Consider the following 15,833-nt stretch of genomic DNA (forward strand, 5'->3'; position numbering starts at 1 on the left):
TTGTGTTTGGTTGTGGTGTTTGCCACATAACAGTTGTCCTATCCACTGCTGGGTGAATCCCAATGGAGGAGGGGATGAGACCAGGAGTGTGTTTTATTGCCCATTTAAAGATCACAATTGGTAGCAGGGAAGGAAAACCCTCATTAGCCTTTCTGCCATGGACTTTATTGAGGTGAAAGCAGGAAAATAGTGTAGTACCCATGTGCTGCCCTCTACCCAAGTAAATGGGCACCACCAACAAACTCACCATTAAATTGCACTCTTGGAATTAGGCTTTTGAATAAGGAAAGATGGACAAGCCACAGAATTTTGAAATCCACATCTGGCAGTGAACTTGGTCAAGGCATAGGATATTGGGAGGATAAGGAATTGCTGTCATATATAAATTCTGACTAACATATGGCACCTTAGAAATTGTGAGGCATCAAACAATAAGCAACATTGTTGAAGAATTTTCCTTGAAGGCCTTTTGTTTTTCTCAAGTGCAAAAGTCCTTTCAGTAGAAATGATAAAAATATGAGCAACATACATTGACAAAAAAGATCCATCAATTTTGCAATTTTTATTTAAGTTCCTAATAGATTTTGGGTTAAATTGGCAGCTGTATGAGGGCCCTAAGTTCTTAACTGCAGCTCTAAAAACAAAATCTAGTTAATTGCAGGTGAATTGTATGTTCTGCATATATAATAAGGGAGCTAATTATACCTGTTCAGTTTACACAATGTATACTGCTCTGACAAACAAAGTAAATTTGAGACACAAGATTGAGTGCAGTCATACTTAAATATTATAGACATAGAACATAAAGGGCAGAAATAAACCAACTGGTCCAACTGGTTTGTGTTGCTATTTTTTCTGCCATGCATTTATTACATGGAAGTTCTACTAATGTTCGAAAATTGGTCTCTATGAATAAATGCAAACACTTAACATATTCATGTGCTATCCTTTTGCTCACTGTTTCAGCAGAAATAGTGTCTCATATAAACAGGATCTAGCAGTGGATACAAAACTATGGATTGTGACTTGGCATGGTGGTTCAGTGGTTAATACTGCTACCTCACAGCACCAGGGACTTGGATTTAATTCTAGCCTCAGTCAACTGTCTGTGTGGAGTTTGCACATTCTCCTTGTATGTACTCTCCGAATGCTCTGGATGCCTCCTACAGTCGAAAGGTGAGCGGATTTGATGGATTGGCCATGCTCAATTGCCCATAATGTCCAAGGATGTGCAGGCTAGGTGGTTTAGACATGGGAAATGCAGGGTTACAGGGAGTGGGTCTGGGTGGGATGCTGTTCAGAGAGTCGCTGTGGACTCGATGGGAATAGCCTGCTTCCATACTGTAGGGAGTCTATGATTCAATGATCCCTGCTGGCATTGCACTGTGGGCTGTGAGCTGCAGAGCAGCAAAGGCAATAGTTAAGTAGAATCATAGAATCCCTACAGTGTGGAAACAGGCCCTTTGGCCCAACAAGTCACACCGACACTCCGAAGAGTAATCCACCTAGACCCATTCCCCTCCCCTATTATCCTACATTTACTAATGCACCTAACCTACACATCCCTGAACACTATGTGCAATTTAGCATGGGCAATTCACCTAACCTGCACATCTTTGGATTGTGGGAGAAAACCAGAGTACCCGGAGGAAACCCACATAGACACAAGGAGAATGTGCAAACTCCACACAGACAGGTGCCCGAGACTGGAATCGAACCTGGGTCCCTATCACTGTGAGGCAGCAATGCTAACCACTGAGCCACCATGCTGGCCCAATGTTGAGCAGAGAACTCTGCCAGGATATGAGATCCAGCACCAAAGTTCCATAGTCTTTGCGTGATTCTGAGCTCCGAGACCCAATCAGTTCAAAAGGGTTGAAGGTAAAACCACTGGCTCCTATCTAACAACATTCATCCCTACTTAAGAAGTCAGACTTTGCTTCCCAACAAGCTCGCCCAACTCCTCCTCCACTCCCCCCGTATTTAATTAATGTCTGAGTAAGGACAACAGGGGGGTGTAAAAGATTTCTTCTCAAGAGTGGTCCTCTAGGCTGTACAAGGAGAATTTATGTCATTCCTGGTTTGGATCTAACACCTTTTCTCTTCCTCATTCTCCTCCCGGAACATTTTTTCTCACTCTTAACCTGAATGTTATAAAACAGCCAATATCAGCCTGGTAACAAGAGCTAGTGAAAAAAGCAAGACCTCGGATTGTGATGGGTGAGTTGGAAAGAAACTGACTCCTGCCTGAAACCTTTAGGAGTTAAAAGCAATCTTCAAGTGTTTATTTATTTATGTACATATATGTTTCAACATCAATGAAATTTGTGTATAATGAACACAAGTCACAAATGTTTACAGCCAAATTCTTGGCAAGTTGCTTTTAAATCATCTTTGCATACAGTGATCACATGATAGAACGGCTAGCTAGTTGCTTGAAATTAAAGCATGCAATTTTATCTATCCTTGCACAGGGGGTCTTCATTTGTTACTCTATATTGTAGAATCAAGAAACACAATACTACAACTGAAGGAACATGATAGCTGAACAATACTCAGTAATCATTTTTATTTTGGTAACTGCTTTGTACTGATTTCAAATGTCAACAATGTTGTTTTGTCAGTATCCCTTTAAGGAACATAATATGACAGTTTGCGTTTAAGAGAATGTTTGTGATATTATCATTGTATCATTAGCATGTGACATGATGCTATAAAGATCTCGGACTTGGTCTTAACTGGAGAATGACACACTATTGAAAATATGCTGCTCTGTATAACTTAATACTAGCCCAGTCACTGATGTGCCTCAAGATGCAAATTCTGCTTTTAATAGTCAGCTAGATCTTTCAATATCATGTTATCTATCCCTAATCTGGTATGTCACAAGAGATAACATAAGTATTGACGCATCCAATAAAATATCTTATTGGAGGGAAAGCTAACATGAATTAATACTGAACTGCTCACTGGCAGCAAGGTATATGGTAAATTCCAGGATACAACGTAAAGCCAGTATGTCTTCTGAAGAAGCAAATAAAGATCAGAAAAGGTAAGAAGCCTGGGATTTAAAAGATATTTCATATAACATATGTCACATATTAAGAGTTAAAATGAAAAAGATATCATCAATGGATTCAACACATTTCCACTGGGTACCCATATACGTATGGACACCTTGGGATGGCTGCAGCTGGAGAGGAAGAAGTATGATAAAAGCTTCTCTAGAAAGAAAGAAATCAACATCATAAATTTTACAGCATTTAAATAGTAATCACCATGTTTCCTTCAGGAGAATATTTGCTCCTGGTAGTCCTTGGTGAACCTGGAAGAATAATGGATACTACTTGAGTTTCTTCAGTAAACACAAATACTGGTGCTTTCCCAGCATCTATCTTGGGAAATCAGGATATGAAAACAGTGGAAATTATAGTACAGATACCATCAGGCAGACCTGACTTTCTTAATATTTGGTTTTCAATTACTTGTTGGAACTTCTGCTCATCCCCAAGCCACAGTGCAAAATCTTTTTGGCTGTTCTTTGGGGAGAGACATAAGACTGATCCTTATTTCCATTTTCAGACAGAATTCAGGCACTAATAAAAGGAAAACTGGAATGCTGGACTAGCCACATGTTCCTACCACTATCTCTATTGCTGTCATCTTTAGTTAATCAAGCATATTGATTATGTCGGGACATGGATACAGGTTAAATTAGTGAACAAAAAAACTTGGCAGTTGGAATATAATGTGGAGAAATGAGGTTATGGCAAGAAGAATAGGGGAGCTGAACATTATTGAAATAGAGAAACATCACAGAAAGCTACAGAAGGAGTTCAAGGTCCTCACCTATGAATCTCAAAAGTCTGGCATCCACATTCAGTAGATAACAGAGAAGGCAAATGGAATGTTGGCCTTTACTTCAAAGGCAATGGAATTTAAAGGTAGGGAGGTTCTGTTAAAACAATACAAACCACTAGTGAGGCCATAGCTAGAATACTGTGAACACTTTTGGTCCCTTATTTTTGGAAAACTATATTGCATTGGAGGTAGTCTGAAGAAACTTAACTAGGCTGGATACAATATATGGTGGAAGTGTCTTAAGTAAATTGGGACCATATTCACTGCAATTAGAAGAGAAGTGATGACCTTAGTGAAACATACAAGATTATTAGAGAACTTAACAGAATCTATGCAGAATGGCTGTTTCTGCTTATGGGAGATTGTACGACCAGAGGCATGGTCTCGATATTAGGGATCACACATTTTTGGACAGAGGTGAGGAGTATTTTCTTCTGAGGGTAGTGAACCTGTGGGAATTTTTACTGCAGAGGACTATTGATGCTGAGTCATTAATTATAGTCAAGAGATACACAGAATTTTAATCAAAAAGGGAATTGAGATTTTGGGAATTCAGAGAAAAGGCAAGAAACTGAAGTTGGGACTTATCAGATCAGCCATCTCATTGAATAATGGACAGACTCGAAGGCCTGCATCTGCTGCTGCATTTATTGGTCTAAAAGTCTTATGTTCTTGAACTGGGTGAGCCAGGTGCCAACCGCAAAAAGGAATGTCACTATTAGCCCATGCAAATCAGAATGCTATGATATCAATAGTACCTCAGTTTTTGGTCGCATTGCAGTTTGTGAAAAATTTACGAAAGATTGTTTATATTATATTCAATTGCCTAATGTATTCCTGCTTAAGACGATTGACTGTTGCACTGACAGTTAAGAACTTTTGTAAGTGCTGTGACATTCATTGAATTGAAATAATGAAGTGAGTTTGATTTCAATATGATGGCTATTGCAGATTGATGGGCATTGCTTATCAGAAATTATGGAGAAAGTGAGGATTGCAGATGCTGGAGATCAGAGCTGAAAATGTGTTGCTGGAAAAGCGCAGCAGGTCAGATTCTCCTGTTCCTTAGATGCTGCCTGACCTGCTGCGCTTTTCCAGCAACACATTTTCAGCTCATATCAGAAATTATGGCCAAGTCTAGCTATCAAAGCTATCTTGTTGTATGAGCTACCAGATAAAATATCCTATGGAGGCAAAAAAGAAGTAGGAGACAAAGGTTTTGGTCAAAGACATTGATACTACCAGTGAGGTTCATGGACTTGTGCTAAAAATCACATAAACTGAACAAAATGGGATTCAGAAGGTTGACCATCATCCAGAAGCATGCTATGTATTTTGTACAAAGTTGTGCAAGGTTAATGAAATTGTACCAATAAATGTTGCTTTGGAAATGAAAAAAAAAACACTATTGCTACAGCTAAATAAATCACAAACTATTAATTATGTAAACATGCTGGATCCACGTGTCTCCCATGGTATTGCTCCCAGCATCCTTGAGATTATTGTTTTGTAATGGTATTATAACATGACACACACTGCACATTATTGTACTGCTGAGGCAGATCTGTGTTTAAACCTGTCACTTTATGGCCAAAAAGTCTAGTTGTTGTAATTAAACACAGCCTGAAGGGTTTCATTGGTCTTTGGTAAGGGGAGTTTTGAATTGACAGATGCTTGTGAGTTTTCAGCTCCAGCTCTGATAACAGCTACACTGAATTTATATTGTGCATTCTCTTTTACTATTATATTTTAAAGTGTATTCTTTATATATTCTCAAATTATTGTATATAGCAGCTTTAAATTCCCCAAAATTACTCTGATATATTTTCATAGATAGTTGTACCTTTAACAGGAATGGCAGCATCCCCAAGGTTACAGACAGTACACTGATACTGTCACTGGATTATTAATCCAGAGGCTCCAGGCTAATGCTCTGGGGACATAGATTTAAATCCCACTGAGGCAGCTGGTGGGATTAGAGTTCAATTAATAAAATCAGGAATTGAAAGCTAATCTTTGTGATGGTAACCATGAATCTATCACCAATTCACATATAAACCCACTTGATTCACTAATGTCCTTTAGAAAAAGAGATCTGCCGTTCTGGCATGGCCCCATGTGATTCCAGACCCAAAGCAATGAGTTGACTTTTAACTGTTCTCTGAAATAGCCTAGCAACTCAATCAGTTCAAGTCCCATTAGGGATCGACAATTCTGACATTGCCAATGACACCCACATCCTATGAAAGAATAAACAAAACAAATCTTTGTGAATGTGACACTTTCTCCTTTGCTCTGTCAGATTGGATAATAGTGTATTTCTGTGTAAATGCAATCACATATTCCTTCTATTGGATTGATGATACTGGCAGAACTGAAGTATTCAGGATTAACAGTTTATAATATAAGACTGAAGATAAAATAATTTAAAATGTTAAAATAGCCTATTTTGATCTATTGACTTCTGAAAAAGCAACGGAGGGCAGGTCTGTGATCAACTTTGTTCTATAATTGATCTATGATTTGTACTGTTCTTACTAAATTCTTACTATTTGGTCTCTACTGATTTGGACAGAAGTCACTCCCTGATTTGTATCATTTATTTGAAGCAGTACTTGACTGTGATTCTTACAGATATCTGGCTTTACTTACATAAATATGCCTTCCTTCCTTCGTCATTAATACTGAATTTTGTGAAAATTCAAATTTTTAAGTACTGAAAAATTCCAATACGTAATTATATAAAGACCTGAAAAGAAAAACCTATGTTTAGATAGTATCTGTAATGACCTCAGGATGTCCAAAATTGCTTTGCAGCCAAAGAGGTAATTTCGCAATGTAGTTACTATTATAATGTAGAAATATGTTTCACACATGTTCGTATGCTTCGCAAGCTTTGTTCATTTGAATACAACAAGAACACAATGTATTGCTGATACTAATGGAGAAGATTCATGTGAACTTTTTGCTGATGAACCCTAATCAAGTTTATACATAAGAATTCTTTTTACACTTACATTTGTAAAGCTTGCACCAATGAGAGTTCTAATCCTTTCTGCAGGAAGTGGCGAAAATAACCTAGATTAAACCCAGCTGGAAAAATAGAAGCTTTTGCAATATGCTGGATTCAAAGGGTTAATGAAAGATGGTAGCATTATCGGGGACTAACAGTGCACAATAGTAGTCTGGCTCCATCTCCCTTTTAAACTCTGTGACAAAATGTTTTGTCAGAATGAAAGGGCTGGAACATTGTAAGAAAGCTGAGGTATGTTAAAATTGTTGTATAAATTTGATTTTTTTTGATAATGTGTTAAACAGAATCTATATAGGTCGCTGGGAAGGGTTATGCTTCCTTTAAATGACTGCCATCTCAGTTGGTAATGTGGTTTGCAATGCACTTTTAAAACACAATGCATGGGAAATGGTTTGCATATTTGCAGAGTGACTGCTCTGCTTCCCATTACTAGCTATAGTGGCTGTCCATCACAGTCATTACATATGCAGGCTGAGTGAGCCCACAGGGGATTCTAGTTATTTACGCTCTTTTTCAGGCTTCGAAGCTGTTATAATCATTCCCTGTCAACTTTGTGCTGACACAGAATTACTTCAATTTTTTTATGCACATTTTACACCAAAAATACAGGGATTGTCCATCTGCTACATTATGAATCTGTGGGTGAGCTGACCAGCAGTACATTACACAAGCACTGTAGCTGAAAGTGAAAGTGCAGTTATCCATTCATTTATTGTTTGAAAAAGACATCAGACTTAGGCTCCAGATATAAACTTCTATGGACAAAAATATTTTAAACTGCAACGTGCAGTGCAGTCAGGTCTTTCATGACGACATCTGCTTTCAGTTAACTGGACATTTTTAAAGCAATTATTCTTCAATGCTTAACTTTGTAACCAGTTCCAATTTTGGCAGGCTGGGCAGCTAGCATTTTATTCCAGCATGAGGAAAAACTATAATGATGGGTATATTTTACTTTATAGTCTAAAAATTCCACCTGCAGTATAAAGAAATCAGTATGTTTGTAAAAAGAAATGTGTGTAACCACACCATCATGAAAGATGGGCATTCCTCATCTGGAATTCAATGCTGGAATGTCTGCATTTCTGTCATCTGTTACTTTCCTTGGAAGGCAATATTCTAAGGACTAGAGTTAGACTGTAAAATGATTCACTTGGTCGAGGCAAAGACAAAAGTTTGTATTGATAAGTTTCTTGTATATCAAATTAACTTCATAATCCTCGACAGAATATCCCGTAATCAAAAAGCCATAAGTAAATATTGGATCTTATATTTATTAAAATTTGTATTTATTTTGAGAATTTGAATACTTTTCCTTAGCCAGTGATGCCAATAATGTGACCAGGCACTTTGATGTGGATGAGTTAGTGAATTTGATTTTATGTGGGAACGAAGTTGACATCAGTCAGTGTGATTATTAATCATCAAAAGCTTCAGCAATTTTAAAATTCAACTGTGCATGCTAATTTTGTCCCCTTGCTTGCTCTGACAAATACACTAACTCCTCCTAGACAATACCTCCAATTATGCCAACAGCTCAAAAAACGGAAACAGGCAAAGAAAAATTCAAAATTTGTGGCAATTCTTTGCAACTTTTAATTTTGTTTGTGGTCAGACTTCCCTTTAAACAGAATAATCCACCCAGAGACTTTATTTGATGACCTATGCACAAACGCACAAACTTGTTTTATCTGACACTTAGAATTATTTTAGCCATTTATAGAGCACGTCCCTCACCAATGTAAAGTTTATGTGGTTGCCTCCAATTTTAACCTCACCTTAGAGATAACCATGTAAAAACAAAATGATCGAACCATTTTTGGAAACAGGATTACCCCTGTGAAGACATTTTAGTTGGTAACTCCAAAATTTAGGTATTAGCAGAAGCAAATTATGAATTGCTGCTATCATTTTTATATTCACTCATGGGGCATGGGCATCATTGGCTGGCCAGAAATTTTTATTTCCCATCCATAGTTGCCTTTGAAAAGGTAGTCATGAGCTTCCTTGTTGAGTGGAGTAGATGTAACTCCCATCATCCTTCAAGACTCTGGGTTTAAAGCTCATATATAGGGTACAATGATATGCTGTTAGTAGCACTATCCTGGATTAAAGAGGTCTTCAATTGACTTTGTGAACGATGCTGTTTCCAATTTGAAGATGTGCTTCTTTTTTTTAATTTTGCCTTCTTTTCTAATCAATCTGTTCCGACCTCTGGAGCAGGTGGGATTTGAACTTGGCCCTCACATTTTGGGGGAATGGATGCTATCACCGCATCATAGGAGGGCCTTTGAGGTTGTGCTAATGTGCATCCTTGATGGATAGCCAATTGAGGCCAATTAGAATGAAATAATGTGCTTATTAAGGGAAGGAGATGCCACAATTGTTCACAGAAGTAATGCCCTGATCCAAAATGATCCCTGGTCATCAGAAGGTGTAGCTGCAGGTCATCTTCTTCTGGAACAAATGATCCTCTGGAGCCTGCTAAATATAGTAGTTTCTTTGAAAAATAAAGTAACATATCAGCATTTTTTTCCTGGGTATCTGGATCCATATCAATACTTCCCACCTTGGTTGACTATTAATCAACTGAAGTATTTAAATTTTTTAAAATATCTCAAACATACATCATCAGACTGGGACCCAGAACTAACCCAACATCTATTCCCCGAACCTTGGTTAAAAATTCAGCCTGCTATGTATGAATGAGATCTCCACAGGTATACTAACAATTCTTAATCTCTCAAATGACTGCATAAGTGTAAAACAATGCAATGATATTATGCCATTTTCTGTGACTTGACCTCTCGAGTATGAAAATTCAAAAAACTTGCTGTGATTACATTATTATTGGCAGTTATACAGTGTGTATGTTGATTACTAAGGGTGGCATCGTGGCTCAGTGGTTAGCACTGCTAACTCACAGCGCCAGAGAGCCAGGCTTGATTCCAGCCTCGGGCAACTGTCTGTATGGAGTTTGCACATTCTCCCCATGTCTGTGTAGGTTTCCTCCCACAGTCCAAAGAAGTGCAAGTTATGTGGATTTGCCATGATAAATTGCCCATTGTATCCTGAGATGTGTAGGCTAGGTGGATTAATCATGAGCAATGCAGAGTTGTAGGGTATTGGGTCTGAGTGGGATGCTCTTTGAAGAATCAGTGCGGACTTGGTGGGCTAAATGGCCTGTTTTCACACTGTAGGAATTCTATGACATTTTTTAAAAAGGTATCACCTATTAGTATCCATACTTACACCACAGCAATTGCATTAAAGAAAAAATGCATCAATTTTATAATATAGTCCAAAGATACCCAGGAGATATGTCAGGATTGATACATGCTCATAAATTCTAATCATAGTTGTAAACTCCAGGAATGAAAATCTTATGGTTTGTAACATTATCTACACATCTTGGTTTGATAATTATAATAAAACAAAGGATTGTGAATCTAAAACCAAAGCTGAAAGTACTGGAGAAACTCAACAAGTCTGGTAAAATCTGTCGAGAGAAAGCAGAGTTAATGTTTTGCGTCCAGTGACCCTTCTTCAGTTCTCACAGAATCCCTACAGTGTGGAAACAGGCCCTTCAGCCCAACATGTCCACAGCCCACCCAGACCAGTAGCCCAAATCAGCCCTTCCTGAAGAAGGGCTCACGCCCGAAACGTCGATTCTCCTGCTCCTTGAATGCTGCCTGACCGGCTGCGCTTTTCCAGCAACACATTTTCAGCTCACCACCCAGACCTGTTCCCCTGCTCTATTATCCTATATTTACCCCAAGTCGAAAGTGAAGACTGAAGATGCTGGAGATTAGAGTGGTGCTGGAATGAAGGGTTCCTGCCTGAAATATCGCTTTTCCTGCTCCTCGGATGCTGTCTGACCTACTTTGCATTTCCAGCACCACTTTAATCTTGACTCCATATTTGCTCCTGACTAGTGCACCTAACCTGCACATCCCTGGACACTAGGGGCAATTTAGCATGGGCAATTCACCTAACCTGCACATTTTGGATTCTGGTGGAAACTGGAGCACCCGGAGGAAACCCACGCAGTTACGGGGGGAATGTGCAAACTCCGCACAGACAGTCGCCTGAGGTTGAAATTGAACCCAGGGTCCTAGTGCTGTGAGTCAGCAGGGCTAACCACTGAGTCTCCGTACTGCCCCTGAATACCTGCTGAGTTTCTCCAGCATTTATATTTTTGATTTGATTGCCTTATGATCACTTCTAGATCCTGTTATATTGCAAAAGTTGTAACCAACTGTTTTTAGATTCTGTACATTGACTGTTGATGAACAGGGTATACTTAAAGGTAGTATCAGTGCTTCTTTTTGATTCATGACATTGCTGGACTCTTGCTTCTCATTTTCGTCTCAAAGATTTTTTAAATGAAAATTTATTGCTTTTTGTATCTTTCTCGCTCTTAATGCGTTTCTGGAACACAAGCATTTGAACCCACAGGCAAGAGTCAGTGTGACATAACTGACTGACAAACCATAGGGAGTGTAGAATTCAGGAATGCCAAAGGTTCAAAAGTACTAAAACTATCATTTTGATGTTAGCTTGCAGGCTCCTGATCTTCTGAACCTACTTGGGACAGAAGCAACAGTGAAAATCTCAAGATTTATCAATGTTCATCTTCAAGCCAAAAGTTTCATTAAATGCATGGAATTCAGCACATGACCAGTGCTTCCCCTTCATTTGAAGTCTAACAATTCCATTCTGAGAGTGAGTGGGAGCCGCAATTCACATATGAATGAAGATTAAAAAAAAGTCTCCTTTGATATAGATTTTCAGTTTTCTCTAATTGCTTGCATTTTGCTTGCTCATTTGAGACTTGGCCACTGTTGGAGTTTGCTATTTCAAAATCTAAAAAAGATTTGAGTATCTAGATAATTCCATCGCCATGAGTAAATCAGACTTGAAGGGCTAAATAGCTTACTTCTGCACCTATATCTCCTGGTGTAAGCTCCCTGGTTTTGTCTGCACTCCGTTGAAAGACAATGCTGAACTACAGAGAGTGTAAGATCTGAATGAGATAGCAGGGTGCAAAGAGGCAAAGAAAGGTAAGGCAGAGATGAGCATCCAAGTAGCAACATGTGTGAACACGTGAAGCCCTGAAATATACTCTGTTCTGATGCATGGCACTTGTTCCTGCATACAAAGTTAACTGGCAGCAGCACTGTAGTGTAAGAAATCAATGAGTGCCAAAGTACACTATTGATGTTAAAAATCACCAGATTATAGTCCAACAGATTTATTTGGAAGTGCAAGCTTTCGCAGTGCTGCTTCTTCGTCAGGTAGCTAGTGGGGCAGGATCATAGGACACAGAAGTTATAGTAAAAAGTTCGAAGTGTCATACAACTGATGCGATGTATTGAGCAAATTGCTGGATTGCTGTTAAGTAGTCAATTAGAATGAGTTGCAGGTTTTGATTCATTAATATGTAAATCCCAGAACTTCTTTCAAGTCACATTCCAGAGATAACCTAAGGTTTTATAAAAAAAAGTGACACCTCCGCTCAGACAATGCTGTCTGTCTGAATTCCAACCTCGTGTCGCACTGTTTCTATTTCCAAAGTGGGAATTTAAGAAATGTCACATGGACTGACTGCTTAAAGATTGTGTGCTTTTTGAACAAAATGGAATGTATCTGCAAATACAACTCTGCAAATGCAAATTCACCCTATAGACTTATATATATGTGTGTGTGTATGCATGTGAGGGAGAGACAAATGAGAGTGTGTGTGTGAGTGAGAGAGAGAGAGGCAGAGAGTATGTGAGTGTTTGTGTGTGTGTTTGTATGTGTACTTGATAGAGTGTGTGCATGAATGTGACAAAGTATATGCCTATGAGAGGATGTGTGTGTGAGTATATGTCTGAAAGAGAGGGTCTGCGTGCATGTGTGAGTGTGTAAGAGTGTGTGTGTATGCATTCATATCATAGAATCATAGAATCCCTGCTGCATGGAAACAGACCATTTGGCCCAACAAGTCCACACTGACCCTCCTAAGAGTATCCCACCCAGACCCATTCCCCTACCCTATTACTTTACATTTCACTGACTAATGCACTTAACATACAAATCCCTGAACACTTTGGGCAGTTTTGCATGGCCAATCCACCTAACCTGCACATCTTTGGACTGTGGGAGCAGCACCCTGAGAAAACCCATGCAAACACAGGAAGAATGTGTAAACTCAACACAGACAATTGCCTGAGGCTGGAATCAAACCTGAGCCACCATGCATTGTTGCATATCCCGAAGTCTGCTGTGGAGGATGGTTTCCCGAAGATCCAAGGCTGAATGTCCTTGACTGCTGAAGTGTTCCCTGACTAGGCAGGAACACCCCTGTCTGGCAATTGTTGCATGGTATCCATTCATCTGTTGTTGTAGCATCTGCTGGGTCTCACCAATATACCATGCCTCAGGGCAACCTTGCCTGCAGCGTATGAGATAGACAACATTGGCAGTGTCACTCGAGTACCTGCAGTGCATGTGGAGTATGGTGTCCCCACGTGCGATAGTAGCATCCATATCGACACTCTGACATGTCTTGCAGTGGCTGCCACAGCAGGGTTGTACGGTGTTGTGGTTGATGGTGTCCTGAAGGCTAGGCAGTTTGCTGTGAACAATGATCTGTTAAAGGTTTGGCAATTGTTTAAAGACGAGAAGTGGAGGCATAGGGAAGATCTTGGTGAGGTGCTCATCATCATCAGTAACATGTTGCAAGCTGCGAAGAACATGGTGTACTTTCTCCGTTCCTGGGAAGTACTGGACAACAAAGGGTACCCTATCAGTTGTATCCTGTGTCTGCCTTCTGAGGAGGTCATTATGGTTTCTCGCTGTGGCATGTTGGAACTTTAACTATAAATTCTCAGTCCTATGATCCAGCCCACTAGCGACCTGACAAAGGAGCAGCGCTCTAAAAACTTGTACTTTAAATAAGCCTGTTGGACTATAACCTGATGTTGTGTGAATTTTAACTTTGTCCACTCCAGTCCAATACCAGCATCTCCACGTCATCACTACTGGAGTGGTGAACTCAGTGGTGAACTAGTGATTCATAGATAAGCTATGATGGTGTGGTGAGGCTGGTATGAATGCCAACTTCCATGGATAAAGGATGTGTGTTGGTTGCTGCCAATGATGGTGCTCTGCAGTGTTGAGGAATGCTGGCCAAGATAAAAGCTTGGAGGAACAAGCAAAAGCTGAAACCACCAAGTACCCACTCAGAGTATCATGTCAGGAATTGTTACCATCTTGTTTCTCTCCAATGCATTGTAAAATAGCAAAATGCACATAAGTTAAAACAGAAGGTTCTGTATGGTTGCAACAGAAGATCTCATTTCCCAATAGATCTGACTGGTCATATGTACCCACCAAAGATCAGATATTCACAAGGTATATCAGGAACTATTGGCCAGAATAGCAGAAGAATTGGGAGCAGGACTACGCCATCCAATCCCCTGAGCCTGCTGGCCATTTAATAAAAACACAGCTGATGCTCAATTTCAGCTGTATTTTCCTTGACTATATCTCAGTACCTCTTGATTTCCTTCAAGTCTAATTCCTTCAAGGCAAATGGCGTATTGGTCTTCATTGCAAGAGGATTTGAGTTCAGCAGAAGTGATGCTTTACTGCAGTTATACGGAGCCTTTTGGTCAATCACTGCCTTGAAAATACTCAATTATTATACACACCCAGCTCTCTGGTGTAGATTATTCAAGGATTCACAACCTTCTCCATCTGAAATGATTGATCACTTGTCATGAAATTATGCCCTCTCATTGTAGACTCTCCAGCCAGAGGGAATCTCCTCTCAACATCGAGCCTTTCAACACCCTTCAGACCACGTCTCATTCTTCTCAACTCCAGAGAATACGAATCTGATCATTTAGTCTGTCCTCATAGAACAATCCTTTTATTCCCAGGAATCAACCAGTGAACCTTTGTTGCATTCCCTGTAAGACAACAATATCTTTCCTTTGGAATGTAGAATAAAACTACACAATGCTGCACCAGGTGGGGGCTCATTTAAGTTCTGCACAATTTCCAAAAGTCACCTTTGCTCTTGCACTCCAAACCCATTCCAGATCCCAAACTGAGGGATCAACTTTGTGACTTTGTTTTTCTGGCAGCAAGGACTCATAGCAGAGGCTGAGGAATGATCTGGACATTTCCTTTCCTTTTAGCTGCTTCCTTTATTTCTGCTTTTGTTTTTAATCCTGCCTTTTGAATACTATGATGGCACAGGACAATAGCGACTTTGCACACTTTTCACTGTACTCCTATACTCCTGCACTCGAGTAGGAGTCTAAACCTAAAATGTAGTGAGATTAGGTAATAGTAAGACGTTAATGCATGCAATTAGGCCTCTCATCATCGCTTAAGAACTTCTTGTCCTGCCATTAAAAGAATGTGTGCAAAATTAGATTTTATATTCTTGCTGTTGATTATCTCATTTTTCCAAGCTTACCATATTTTCCCAAATGGTTGATCTTTCCACATCTCAGTCAGGAGCTGAGAAGACTCCTGTCCATTGTTTCCAAGAAATTTGTGCCATTAATTAAGTGCCTAGCAGGATACCTGTAAGGTTAAACGTCTACAAAGTACAGTCATCATTTTTTAGATCAGTTTATACGAATCAGATTTCTGCACACAAGTTTTAACTTAACAAAAGGCTAATCTGTTAATTTGTCAAAATATTCCAGTCTTTGAGAGTTTCTGTAGAAGTTTTCAAACTATCAAAACAGAAGAGAGGTTCAGGTCATCAGAACTGGCAAAATGTTTATAGGCCATCAGAAAAAAAATGAGTGAAGGACATCAAAAATGGAAATAATCAATTAAATAAGATATTAAAGACTTATAATAGGAGTGACATTGCACTGATATGGAGTATTCTTAAAGTCTATTGCAGGGAAAGAGGTTGAATCTTTTG

Source organism: Chiloscyllium plagiosum, chromosome 9 (genome assembly GCF_004010195.1).
Source record: "Chiloscyllium plagiosum isolate BGI_BamShark_2017 chromosome 9, ASM401019v2, whole genome shotgun sequence".
In the NCBI taxonomy this organism is placed as follows: domain Eukaryota; kingdom Metazoa; phylum Chordata; class Chondrichthyes; order Orectolobiformes; family Hemiscylliidae; genus Chiloscyllium; species Chiloscyllium plagiosum.